The sequence below is a fragment of the Cavia porcellus genome, unplaced genomic scaffold (assembly GCF_034190915.1).
Source record: "Cavia porcellus strain 051 isolate PalLab524CR breed Dunkin Hartley unplaced genomic scaffold, mCavPor4.1 scaffold_37, whole genome shotgun sequence".
Classification (NCBI taxonomy): Eukaryota; Metazoa; Chordata; class Mammalia; order Rodentia; family Caviidae; genus Cavia; species Cavia porcellus.
Genome location: NW_026947520.1, coordinates 1695675 through 1708979, shown reverse-complemented (window position 1 = coordinate 1708979; position 13305 = coordinate 1695675).

The following is a 13305-nucleotide window of genomic DNA, read 5'->3' as shown; positions in this document are numbered from 1 at the left end:
ATTAGATTCACTACTAGGATTGAGAAAAACATCACGGGGTGGTGCGCATTGTATGGGTGTGTGTTACATTAGATTCACTACTAGGATTGAGATAAACATCACGGGGTGGTGCGCATTGTATGGGTGTGTGTTACATTAGATTCACTAGTAGGAGTGAGAAAAACATCACGGGGTGGTGCGCATTGTATGGGTGTGTGTTACATTAGATTCACTAGTAGGAGTGAGAAAAACATCACGGGGTGGTGCGCATTGTATGGGTGTGTGTTACATTACATTCACTAGTAGGAGTGAGAAAAACATCACGGGGTGGTGCGCATTGTATGGGTGTGTGTTACATTACACTCACTAGTAGGTCTGAGAAAAACATCACGGGGTGGTGCGCATTGTATGGGTGTGTGTTACATTACACTCACTAGTAGGAGTGAGAAATACATCACGGGGTGGTGCGCATTGTATGGGTGTGTGTTACATTACATTCACTAGTAGGTGTGAGAAAAACATCACGGGGTGGTGCGCATTGTATGGGTGTGTGTTACATTAGATTCACTAGTAGGAGTGAGAAAAACATCACGGGGTGGTGCGCATTGTATGGGTGTTTGTTACATTAGATTCACTAGTAGGAGTGAGAAAAACATCACGTGGTGGTGCGCATTGTATGGGTGTGTGTTACATTAGATTCACTAGTAGGAGTGAGAAAAACATCACGGGGTGGTGCGCATTGTATGGGTGTGTGTTACATTAGATTCACTAGTAGGAGTGAGAAAAACATCACGGCGTGGTGCGCATTTTATGGGTGTGTGTTACATTAGATTCACTAGTAGGAGTGAGAAAAACATCACGGGGTGGTGCGCATTGTATGGGTGTGTGTTACATTAGATTCACTAGTAGGAGTGAGAAAAACATCACGGGGTGGTGCGCATTGTATGGGTGTGTGTTACATTACAATCACTAGTTGGAGTGAGAAAAACATCACGGGGTGGTGCGCATTGTATGGGTGTGTGTTACATTAGATTCACTAGTAGGAGTGAGAAAAACATCACGGGGTGGTGCGCATTGTATGGGTGTGTGTTACATTACATTCACTAGTTGGAGTGAGAAAAACATCACGGGGTGGTGCGCATTGTATGGGTGTGTGTTACATTACAATCACTATTTGGAGTGAGAAAAACATCACGGGGTGGTGCGCAATGTATGGGTGTGTGTTACATTACATTCACTAGTAGGAGTGAGAAAAACATCACGGGGTGGTGCGCATTGTATGGGTGTGTGTTACATTAGATTCGGTAGTAGGAGTGAGAAAAACATCACGGGGTGGTGCGCATTGTATGGGTGTGTGTTACATTAGATACACTAGTAGGAGTGAGAAAAACGTCACGGGGTGGTGCGCATTGTATGGGTGTGTGTTACATTAGATTCACTAGTAGGAGTGAGAAAAACGTCACGGGGTGGTGCGCATTGTATGGGTGTGTGTTACATTAGATTCACTAGTAGGAGTGAGAAAAACGTCACGGGGTGTTGCGCATTGTATGGGTGTGTGTTACATTAGATTCACTAGTAGGAGTGAGAAAAACGTCACGGGGTGGTGCGCATTGTATGGGTGTGTGTTACATTAGATTCACTAGTAGGAGTGAGAAAAACGTCACGGGGTGGTGCGCATTGTATGGGTGTGTGTTACATTACATTCACTAGTAGGAGTGAGAAAAACATCACGGGGTGGTGCGAATTGTATGGGTGTGTGTTACATTACATTCACTAGTAGGAGTGAGAAAAACATCACGGGGTGGTGCGCATTGTATGGGTGTGTGTTACATTACATTCACTAGTAGGAGTGAGAAAAACATCACGGGGTCGTGCGCATTGTATGGGTGTGTGTTACATTACATTCACTAGTAGGAGTGAGAAAAACATCACGGGGTGGTGCGCATTGTATGGGTGTGTGTTACATTACATTCACTAGTAGGAGTGAGAAAAACATCACGGGCTGGTGCGCATTGTATGGGTGTGTGTTACATTACATTCACTAGTAGGAGTGAGAAAAACATCACGGGCTGGTGCGCATTGTATGGGTGTGTGTTACATTACCTTCACTAGTAGGAGTGAGAAAAACATCACGGGCTGGTGCGCATTGTATGGGTGTGTGTTACATTAGATTCACTCGTAGGAGTGAGAAAAACATCAAGGGGTGGTGCGCATTGTATGGGTGTGTGTTACATTACATTCACTAGTAGGAGTGAGAAAAACATCACGGGGTGGTGCGCATTGTATGGGTGTGTGTTACATTACATTCACTAGTAGGAGTGAGAAAAACATCACGGGGTGGTGCGCATTGTATGGGTGTGTGTTACATTACATTCACTAGTAGGAGTGAGAAAAACATCACGGGGTGATGCGCATTGTATGGGTGTGTGTTACATTACATTCACTAGTAGGAGTGAGAAAAACATCACGGGGTGGTGCGCATTGTATGGGTGTGTGTTACATTAGATTCAGTAGTAGGAGTGAGAAAAACATCACGGGGTGGTGCGCATTGTATGGGTGTGTGTTACATTAGATTCACTACTAGGATTGAGAAAAACATCACGGGGTGGTGCGCATTGTATGGGTGTGTGTTACATTAGATTCACTAGTAGGAGTGAGAAAAACATCACGGGGTGGTGCGCATCGTATGGGTGTGTGTTACATTACAATCACTAGTTGGAGTGAGAAAAACATCACGGGGTGGTGCGCATCGTATGGGTGTGTGTTACATTAGATTCACTAGTAGGAGTGAGAAAAACATCACGGGGTGGTGCGCATTGTATGTGTGTGTGTTACATTAGATTCACTACTAGGAGTGAGAAAAACATCACGGGGTGGTGCGCATTGTATGGGTGTGTGTTACATTAGATTCACTACTAGGCGTGAGAAAAACATCACGGGGTGGTGCGCATTGTATGAGTGTGTGTTACATTACATTCACTAGTTGGAGTGAGAAAAACATCAAGGGGGGGTGCGCATTGTATGGGTGTGTGTTACATTACAATCACTATTTGGAGTGAGAAAAACATCACGGGGTGGTGCGCAATGTATGGGTGTGTGTTACATTACATTCACTGGTAGGAGTGAGAAAAACATCACGGGGTGGTGCGCATTGTATGGGTGTGTGTTACATTAGATTCAGTAGTAGGTGTGAGAAAAACATCACGGGGTGGTGCGCATTGTATGGGTGTGTGTTACATTAGATTCACTAGTAGGAGTGAGAAAAACATCACGGGGTGGTGCGCATTGTATGGGTGTGTGTTACATTAGATTCACTAGTAGGAGTGAGAAAAACGTCACGGGGTGGTGCGCATTGTATGGGTGTGTGTTACATTAGATTCACTAGTACGAGTGAGAAAAACGTCACGGGGTGTTGCGCATTGTATGGGTGTGTGTTACATTAGATTCACAATTAGGAGTGAGAAAAACGTCACGGGGTGGTGCGCATTGTATGGGTGTGTGTTACATTAGATTCACTAGTAGGAGTGAGAAAAACGTCACGGGGTGGTGCGCATTGTATGGGTGTGTGTTACATTACATTCACTAGTAGGAGTGAGAAAAACATCACGGGGTGGTGCGCATTGTATGGGTGTGTGTTACATTACATTCACTAGTAGGAGTGAGAAAAACATCACGGGGTGGTGCGCATTGTATGGGTGTGTGTTACATTACATTCACTAGTAGGAGTGAGAAAAACATCACGGGGTCGTGCGCATTGTATGGGTGTGTGTTACATTACATTCACTATTAGGAGTGAGAAAAACATCACGGGGTGGTGCGCATTGTATGGGTGTGTGTTACATTACATTCACTAGTAGGAGTGAGAAAAACATCACGGGCTGGTGCGCATTGTATGGGTGTGTGTTACATTACATTCACTAGTAGGAGTGAGAAAAACATCACGGGCTGGTGCGCATTGTATGGGTGTGTGTTACATTACCTTCACTAGTAGGAGTGAGAAAAACATCACGGGCTGGTGCGCATTGTATGGGTGTGTGTTACATTAGATTCACTAGTAGGAGTGAGAAAAACATCAAGGGGTGGTGCGCATTGTATGGGTGTGTGTTACATTACATTCACTAATAGGAGTGAGAAAAACATCATGGGGTGGTGCGCATTGTATGGGTGTGTGTTACATTACATTCACTAGTAGGAGTGAGAAAAACATCACGGGGTGGTGCGCATTGTATGGGTGTGTGTTACATTAGATTCAGTAGTAGGAGTGAGAAAAACATCACGGGGTGGTGCGCATTGTATGGGTGTGTGCTACATTACATTCACTAGTAGGAGTGAGAAAAACATCACGGGGTGGTGCGCATTGTATGGGTGTTTGTTACATTACATTCACTAGTAGGAGTGAGAAAAACATCACGGGGTGTTGCGCATTGTATGGGTGTGTGTTACATTACATTCACTAGTAGGAGTGAGAAAAACATCACGGGGTGGTGCGCATTGTATGGGTGTGTGTTACATTACATTCACTAGTAGGAGTGAGAAAAACATCACGGGGTGGTGCGCATTGTATGGGTGTGTTTTACATTAGATTCACTAGTAGGAGTGAGAAAAACATCACGGGGTGGTGCGCATTGTATGGGTGTGTGTTCCATTACATTCACTACTAGGATTGAGAAAAACATCACGGGGTGGTGCGCATTGTATGGGTGTGTGTTACATTAGATTCACTAGTAGGAGTGAGAAAAATATCACGGGGTGGTGTGCATTGTATGGGTGTGTGTTACATTAGATTCACTAGTAGGAGTGAGAAAAACATCACGGGGTGGTGCGCATTGTATGGGTGTGTGTTACATTACATTCACTAGGAGGAGTGAGAAAAACATCACGGGGTGGTGCGCATTGTATGGGTGTGTGTTACATTAAATTTACTAGTAGGAGTGAGAAAAACATCACGGGGTGGTGCGCATTGTATGGGTGTGTGTTACATTACATTCACTAGTAGGTGTGAGAAAAACATCACGGGGTGGTGCGCATTGTATGGGTGTGTGTTACATTACAATCACTAGTAGGAGTGAGAAAAACATCACGGGGTGTTGCGCATTGTATGGGTGTGTGTTACATTACATTCACTAGTAGGAGTGAGAAAAACATCACGGGGTGGTGCGCATTGTATGGGTGGGTGTTACATTACATTCACTAGTAGGAGTGAGAAAAACATCACGGGGTGGTGCGCATTGTATGGGTGTGTGTTACATTACATTCACTAGTAGGAGTGAGAAAAACATCACGGGGTGGTGCGCATTGTATGGGTGTGTGTTACATTACATTCACTAGTAGGAGTGAGAAAAACATCACGGGGTGGTGCGCATTGTATGGGTGTGTGTTACATTAGATTCACTAGTAGGAGTGAGAAAAACAGCACGGGGTGGTGCGCATTATATGGGTGTGTGTTACATTACATTCACTAGTAGGAGTGAGAAAAACATCACGGGGTGGTGCGCATTGTATGGGTGTGTGTTACATTACCTTCACTAGTAGGAGTGAGAAAAACATCACGGGGTGGTGCGCATTGTATGGGTGTGTGTTACATTAGATTCACTACTAGGATTGAGAAAAACATCACGGGGTGGTGCGCATTGTATGGGTGTGTGTTACATTAGATTCACTACTAGGATTGAGAAAAACATCACGGGGTGGTGCGCATTGTATGGGTGTGTGTTACATTAGATTCACTAGTAGGAGTGAGAAAAACATCACGGGGTGGTGCGCATTGTATGGATGTGTGTTACATTAGATTCACTAGTAGGAGTGAGAAAAACATCACGGGGTGGTGCGCATTGTATGGATGTGTGTTACATTAGATTCACTAGTAGGAGTGAGAAAAACATCACGGGGTGGTGCGCATTGTATGGGTGTGTGTTACATTAGATTCACTACTAGGAGTTAGAAAAACATCACGGGGTGGTGCGCATTGTATGGGTGTGTGTTACATTAGATTCACTACTAGGAGTGAGAAAAACATCACGGGGTGTTGCGCATTGTATGGGTGTGTGTTACATTACATTCACTAGTAGGAGTGAGAAAAACATCACGGGGTGGTGCGCATTGTATGGGTGTGTGTTACATTACATTCACTAGTACGAGTGAGAAAAACATCACGGGGTGGTGCGCATTGTATGGGTGTGTGTTACATTACATTCACTAATAGGAGTGAGAAAAACATCACGGAGTGGTGCGCATTGTATGGGTGTGTGTTACATTAGATTCAGTAGTAGGAGTGAGAAAAACATCACGGGGTGGTGCGCATTGTATGGGTGTGTGTTACATTAGATTCAGTAGTAGGAGTGAGAAAAACATCACGGGGTGGTGCGCATTGTATGGGTGTGTGTTACATTACATTCACTAGTAGGAGTGAAAAAAACATCACGGGGTGTTGCGCATTGTATGGGTGTGTGTTACATTAGATTCACTAGTATTAGTGAGAAAAACATCACGGGGTGGTGCGCATTGTATGGGTGTGTGTTACATTACATTCACTAATAGGAGTGAGAAAAACATCACGGGGTGGTGCGCATTGTATGGGTGTGTGTTACATTACATTCACTAGTAGGAGTGAGAAAAACATCACGGGGTGGTGGGCATTGTATGGGTGTGTGTTACATTACATTCACTAAGAGGAGTGAGAAAAACATCACGGGGTGGTGCGCATTGTATGGGTGTGTGTTACATTACATTCACTAGTAGGAGTGAGAAAAACATCAGGGGGTGGTGCGCATTGTATGGGTGTGTGTTACATTAGGTTCACTAGTAGGAGTGAGAAAAACAATACGGGGTGGTGCGCATTGTATGGGTGTGTGTTACATTACATTCACTAGTAGGAGTGAGAAAAACATCACGGGGTGGTGCGCATTGTATGGGTGTGTGTTACATTACATTCACTAGTAGGAGTGAGAAAAACATCACGGGCTGGTGTGCATTGTATGGGTGTGTGTTACATTACATTCACTAGTAGGAGTGAGAAAAACATCACGGGCTGGTGTGCATTGTATGGGTGTGTGTTACATTACATTCACTAGTAGGAGTGAGAAAAATATCACTGGGTGGTGCGCATTGTATGGGTGTGTGTTACATTAGATTCACTAGTAGGAGTGAGAAAAACATCACGGGGTGGTGCGCATTGTATGGGTGTGTGTTACATTAGATTCACTAATAGGAGTGAGAAAAACATCACGGGGTGGTGCGCATTGTATGGGTGTGTGTTACATTACATTAACTAGTAGGAGTGAGAAAAACATCACGGGTGGTGCGCATTGTATGGGTGTGTGTTACATTACATTCACTAGTAGGAGTGAGAAAAACATCACGGGGTGGTGCGCATTGTATGGGTGTGTGTTACATTACATTCACTAGTAGGAGTGAGAAAAACATCACGGGGTGGTGCGCATTGTATGGGTGTGTGTTACATTACATTCACGAGTAGGAGTGAGAAAAACATCACGGTGTGGTGCGCATTGTATGGGTGTGTGTTACATTAGATTCACTAGTAGGAGTGAGAAAAACATCACGGGCTGGTGCGCATTGTATGGGTGTGTGTTACATTACATTCACTAGTAGGAGTGAGAAAAACATCACGGGGTGGTGCGCATTGTATGGTTGTGTGTTACATTACATTCACTAGTAGGAGTGAGAAAAACATCACGGGGTGGTGCGCATTGTATGGGTGTGTGTTACATTACATTCACTAGTAGGAGTGAGAAAAACATAACGGGGTGGTGCGCATTGTATGGGTGTGTGTTACATTACCTTCACTAGTAGGAGTGAGAAAAACATCACGGGGTGGTGCGCGTTGTATGGGTGTGTGTTACATTAGATTCACTAGTAGGAGTGAGAAAAACATCACGGGGTGGTGCGCATTGTATGGGTGTGTGTTACATTACATTCACTAGTAGGAGTGAGAAAAACATCACGGGGTGGTGCGCATTGTATGGGTGTGTGTTACATTACATTCACTAGAAGGAGTGAGAAAAACATCACGGGGTGGTGCACATTGTATGGGTGTGTGTTACATTACATTCTCTAGTAGGAGTGAGAAAAACATCACGGACTGGTGCGCATTGTATGGGTGTGTGTTACATTACATTCACTAGTAGGAGTGAGAAAAACATCACGGGGTGGTGCGCATTGTATGGGTGTGTGTTACATTACATTCACTAGTAGGAGTGAGAAAAACATCACGCGGTGGTGCGCATTGTATGGGTGTGTGTTACATTACATTCACTAGTTGGAGGGAGAAAAACATCACGGGGTAGTGCGCATTGTATGGGTGTGTGTTACATTACATTCACTAGTAGGAGTGAGAAAAACATCACGGGGTGGTGCGCATTGTATGGGTGTGTGTTACATTACCTTCACTAGTAGGAGTGAGAAAAACATCACGGGGTGGTGCGCATTGTATGGGTGTGTGTTACATTAGATTCACTAGTAGGAGTGAGAAAAACATCACGGGGTGGTGCGCATTGTATGGATGTGTGTTACATTAGATTCACTAGTAGGAGTGAGAAAAACATCACGGGGTGGTGCGCATTGTATGGGTGTGTGTTACATTAGATTCACTACTAGGAGTTAGAAAAACATCACGGGGTGGTGCGCATTGTATGGGTGTGTGTTACATTACATTCACTAGTAGGAGTGAGAAAAACATCACGGGGTGGTGCGCATTGTATGGGTGTGTGTTACATTACATTCACTAGTACGAGTGAGAAAAACATCACGGGGTGGTGCGCATTGTATGGGTGTGTGTTACATTATATTCACTAATAGGAGTGAGAAAAACATCACGGAGTGGTGCGCATTGTATGGGTGTGTGTTACATTAGATTCAGTAGTAGGAGTGAGAAAAACATCACGGGGTGGTGCGCATTGTATGGCTGTGTGTTACATTAGATTCAGTAGTAGGAGTGAGAAAAACATCACGGGGTGGTGCGCATTGTATGGGTGTGTGTTACATTACATTCACTAGTAGGAGTGAAAAAAACATCACGGGGTGTTGCGCATTGTATGGGTGTGTGTTACATTAGATTCACTAGTATTAGTGAGAAAAACATCACGGGGTGGTGCGCATTGTATGGGTGTGTGTTACATTACATTCACTAATAGGAGTGAGAAAAACATCACGGGGTGGTGCGCATTGTATGGGTGTGTGTTACATTACATTCACTAGTAGGAGTGAGAAAAACATCACGGGGTGGTGCGCATTGTATGGGTGTGTGTTACATTACATTCACTAAGAGGAGTGAGAAAAACATCACGGGGTGGTGCGCATTGTATGGGTGTGTGTTACATTACATTCACTAGTAGGAGTGAGAAAAACATCAGGGGGTGGTGCGCATTGTATGGGTGTGTGTTACATTAGGTTCACTAGTAGGAGTGAGAAAAACAATACGGGGTGGTGCGCATTGTATGGGTGTGTGTTACATTACATTCACTAGTAGGAGTGAGAAAAACATCACGGGGTGGTGCGCATTGTATGGGTGTGTGTTACATTACATTCACTAGTAGGAGTGAGAAAAACATCACGGGCTGGTGTGCATTGTATGGGTGTGTGTTACATTACATTCACTAGTAGGAGTGAGAAAAACATCACGGGCTGGTGTGCATTGTATGGGTGTGTGTTACATTACATTCACTAGTAGGAGTGAGAAAAATATCACTGGGTGGTGCGCATTGTATGGGTGTGTGTTACATTAGATTCACTAGTAGGAGTGAGAAAAACATCACGGGGTGGTGCGCATTGTATGGGTGTGTGTTACATTAGATTCACTAATAGGAGTGAGAAAAACATCACGGGGTGGTGCGCATTGTATGGGTGTGTGTTACATTACATTAACTAGTAGGAGTGAGAAAAACATCACGGGTGGTGCGCATTGTATGGGTGTGTGTTACATTACATTCACTAGTAGGAGTGAGAAAAACATCACGGGGTGGTGCGCATTGTATGGTTGTGTGTTACATTACATTCACTAGTAGGAGTGAGAAAAACATCACGGGGTGGTGCGCATTGTATGGGTGTGTGTTACATTACATTCACTAGTAGGAGTGAGAAAAACATCACGGTGTGGTGCGCATTGTATGGGTGTGTGTTACATTAGATTCACTAGTAGGAGTGAGAAAAACATCACGGGCTGGTGCGCATTGTATGGGTGTGTGTTACATTACATTCACTAGTAGGAGTGAGAAAAACATCACGGGGTGGTGCGCATTGTATGGTTGTGTGTTACATTACATTCACTAGTAGGAGTGAGAAAAACATCACGGGGTGGTGCGCATTGTATGGGTGTGTGTTACATTACATTCACTAGTAGGAGTGAGAAAAACATAACGGGGTGGTGCGCATTGTATGGGTGTGTGTTACATTACCTTCACTAGTAGGAGTGAGAAAAACATCACGGGGTGGTGCGCGTTGTATGGGTGTGTGTTACATTAGATTCACTAGTAGGAGTGAGAAAAACATCACAGGGTGGTGCGCATTGTATGGGTGTGTGTTACATTACATTCACTAGTAGGAGTGAGAAAAACATCACGGGGTGGTGCGCATTGTATGGGTGTGTGTTACATTACATTCACTAGAAGGAGTGAGAAAAACATCACGGGGTGGTGCACATTGTATGGGTGTGTGTTACATTACATTCTCTAGTAGGAGTGAGAAAAACATCACGGACTGGTGCGCATTGTATGGGTGTGTGTTACATTACATTCACTAGTAGGAGTGAGAAAAACATCACGGGGTGGTGCGCATTGTATGGGTGTGTGTTACATTACATTCACTAGTAGGAGTGAGAAAAACATCACGCGGTGGTGCGCATTGTATGGGTGTGTGTTACATTACATTCACTAGTTGGAGGGAGAAAAACATCACGGGGTAGTGCGCATTGTATGGGTGTGTGTTACATTACATTCACTAGTAGGAGTGAGAAAAACATCACGGGGTGGTGCGCATTGTATGGGTGTGTGTTACATTACCTTCACTACTAGGATTGAGAAAAATATCACGGGGTGGTGCGCATTGTATGGGTGTGTGTTACATTAGATTCACTAGTAGGGGTGAGAAAAACATCACGGGGTGGTGCGCATTGTATGGGTGTGTGTTACATGAGATTCACTAGTAGGAGTGAGAAAAACATCACGGTGTGTTGCGCATTGTATGGGTGTGTGTTACATTAGATTCACTAGTAGGAGTGAGAAAAACATCACGGGGTGGTGCGCATTGTATGGGTGTGTGTTACATTACATTCACTAGTAGGAGTGAGAAAAACATCACGGGATGTTGCGCATTGTATGGGTGTGTGTTACATTAGATTCACTAGTAGGATTGAGAAAAACATCATGGGGTGGTGCGCATTGTATGTGTGTGTGTTACATTACATTCACTAATAGGAGTGAGAAAAACATCACGGGGTGGTGCGCATTGTATGGGTGCGTGTTACATTACATTCACTAGTAGGAGTGAGAAAAACATCACGGGGTGGTGCGCATTGTATGGGTGTTTGTTACATTACATTCACTAAGAGGAGTGAGAAAAACATCACGGGGTGGTGCGCATTGTATGGGTGTGTGTTACATTACATTCACTAGTAGGAGTGAGAAAAACATCACGGGGTGGTGCGCATTGTATGGGTGTGTGTTACATTACATTCACTAGTAGGAGTGAGAAAAACATCACGGGGTGGTGCGCATTGTATGGGTGTGTGTTACATTACATTCTCTAGTAGGAGTGAGAAAAACATCACGGGGTGGTGCGCATTGTATGGGTGTGTGTTACATTAGATTCACTAGTAGGAGTGAGAAAAACATCACGGGGTGGTGCGCATTGTATGGGTGTGTGTTACATTAGATTCACTAGTAGGAGTGAGAAAAACATCACGGGGTCGTGCGCATTGTATGGGTGTGTGTTACATTAGATTCACTAGTAGGAGTGAGAAAAACATCACGGGGTGGTGCGCATTGTATGGGTGTGTGTTACATTACATTCACTAGTAGGAGTGAGAAAAACATCACGGGTGGTGCGCATTGTATGGGTGTGTGTTACATTACATTCACTAGTAGGAGTGAGAAAAACATCACGGGGTGGTGCGCATTGTATGGGTGTGTGTTACATTACATTCACTAGTAGGAGTGAGAAAAACATCACGGGGTGGTGCGCATTGTATGGGTGTGTGTTACATTAGATTCACTACTAGGATTGAGAAAAACATAACGGGGTGGTGCGCATTGTATGGGTGTCTGTTACATTACCTTCACCAGTAGGAGTGAGAAAAACATCACGGGGTGGTGCGCATTGTATGGGTGTGTGTTACATTACCTTCACTATTAGGAGTGAGAAAAACATCACGGGGTGGTGCGCATTGTATGGGTGTGTGTTACATTAGATTCACTACTAGGATTGAGAAAAACATCACGGGGTGGTGCGCATTGTATGGGTGTGTGTTACATTAGATTCACTAGTAGGAGTGAGAAAAACATCACGGGGTGGTGCGCATTGTATGGGTGTGTGTTACATTAGATTCACTACTAGGATTGAGAAAAACATCACGGGGTGGTGCGCATTGTATGGGTGTGTGTTACATTAAATTCACTAGTAGGAGTGAGAAAAACATCACGGGGTGGTGCGCATTGTATGGGTGTGTGTTACATTAGATTCACTACTAGGAGTGAGAAAAACATCACGGTGTGGTGCGCATTGTATGGGTGTGTGTTACATTAGATTCACTGGTAGGAGTGAGAAAAACATCACGGGGTGGTGCGCATTGTATGGGTGTGTGTTACACTAGATTCACTAGTAGGAGTGAGAAAAACATCACGGGGTGGTGCGCATTGTATGGGTGTGTGTTACATTAGATTCACTACTAGGAGTGAGAAAAACATCACGGGGTGGTGCGCATTGTATGGGTGTGTGTTACATTAGATTCACTAGTAGGAGTGAGAAAAACATGACGGGGTGGTGCGCAATGTATGGGTGTGTGTTACATTAGATTCACTAGCAGGAGTGAGAAAAACATCACGGGGTGGTGCGCATTGTATGGGTGTGTGTTACATTAGATTCACTAGTAGGAGTGAGAAAAACATCACGGGGTGGTGCGCATGGTATGGGTGTATGTTACATTAGATTCACTAGTAGGAGTGAGAAAAACATGATGGGGTGGTGCGCAATGTATGGGTGTGTGTTACATTAGATTCACTAGTAGGAGTGAGAAAAACATCACGGGGTGGTGCGCATGGTATGGGTGTGTGTTACATTACATTCACTAGTAGGAGTGAGAAAAACATCACGGGGCGG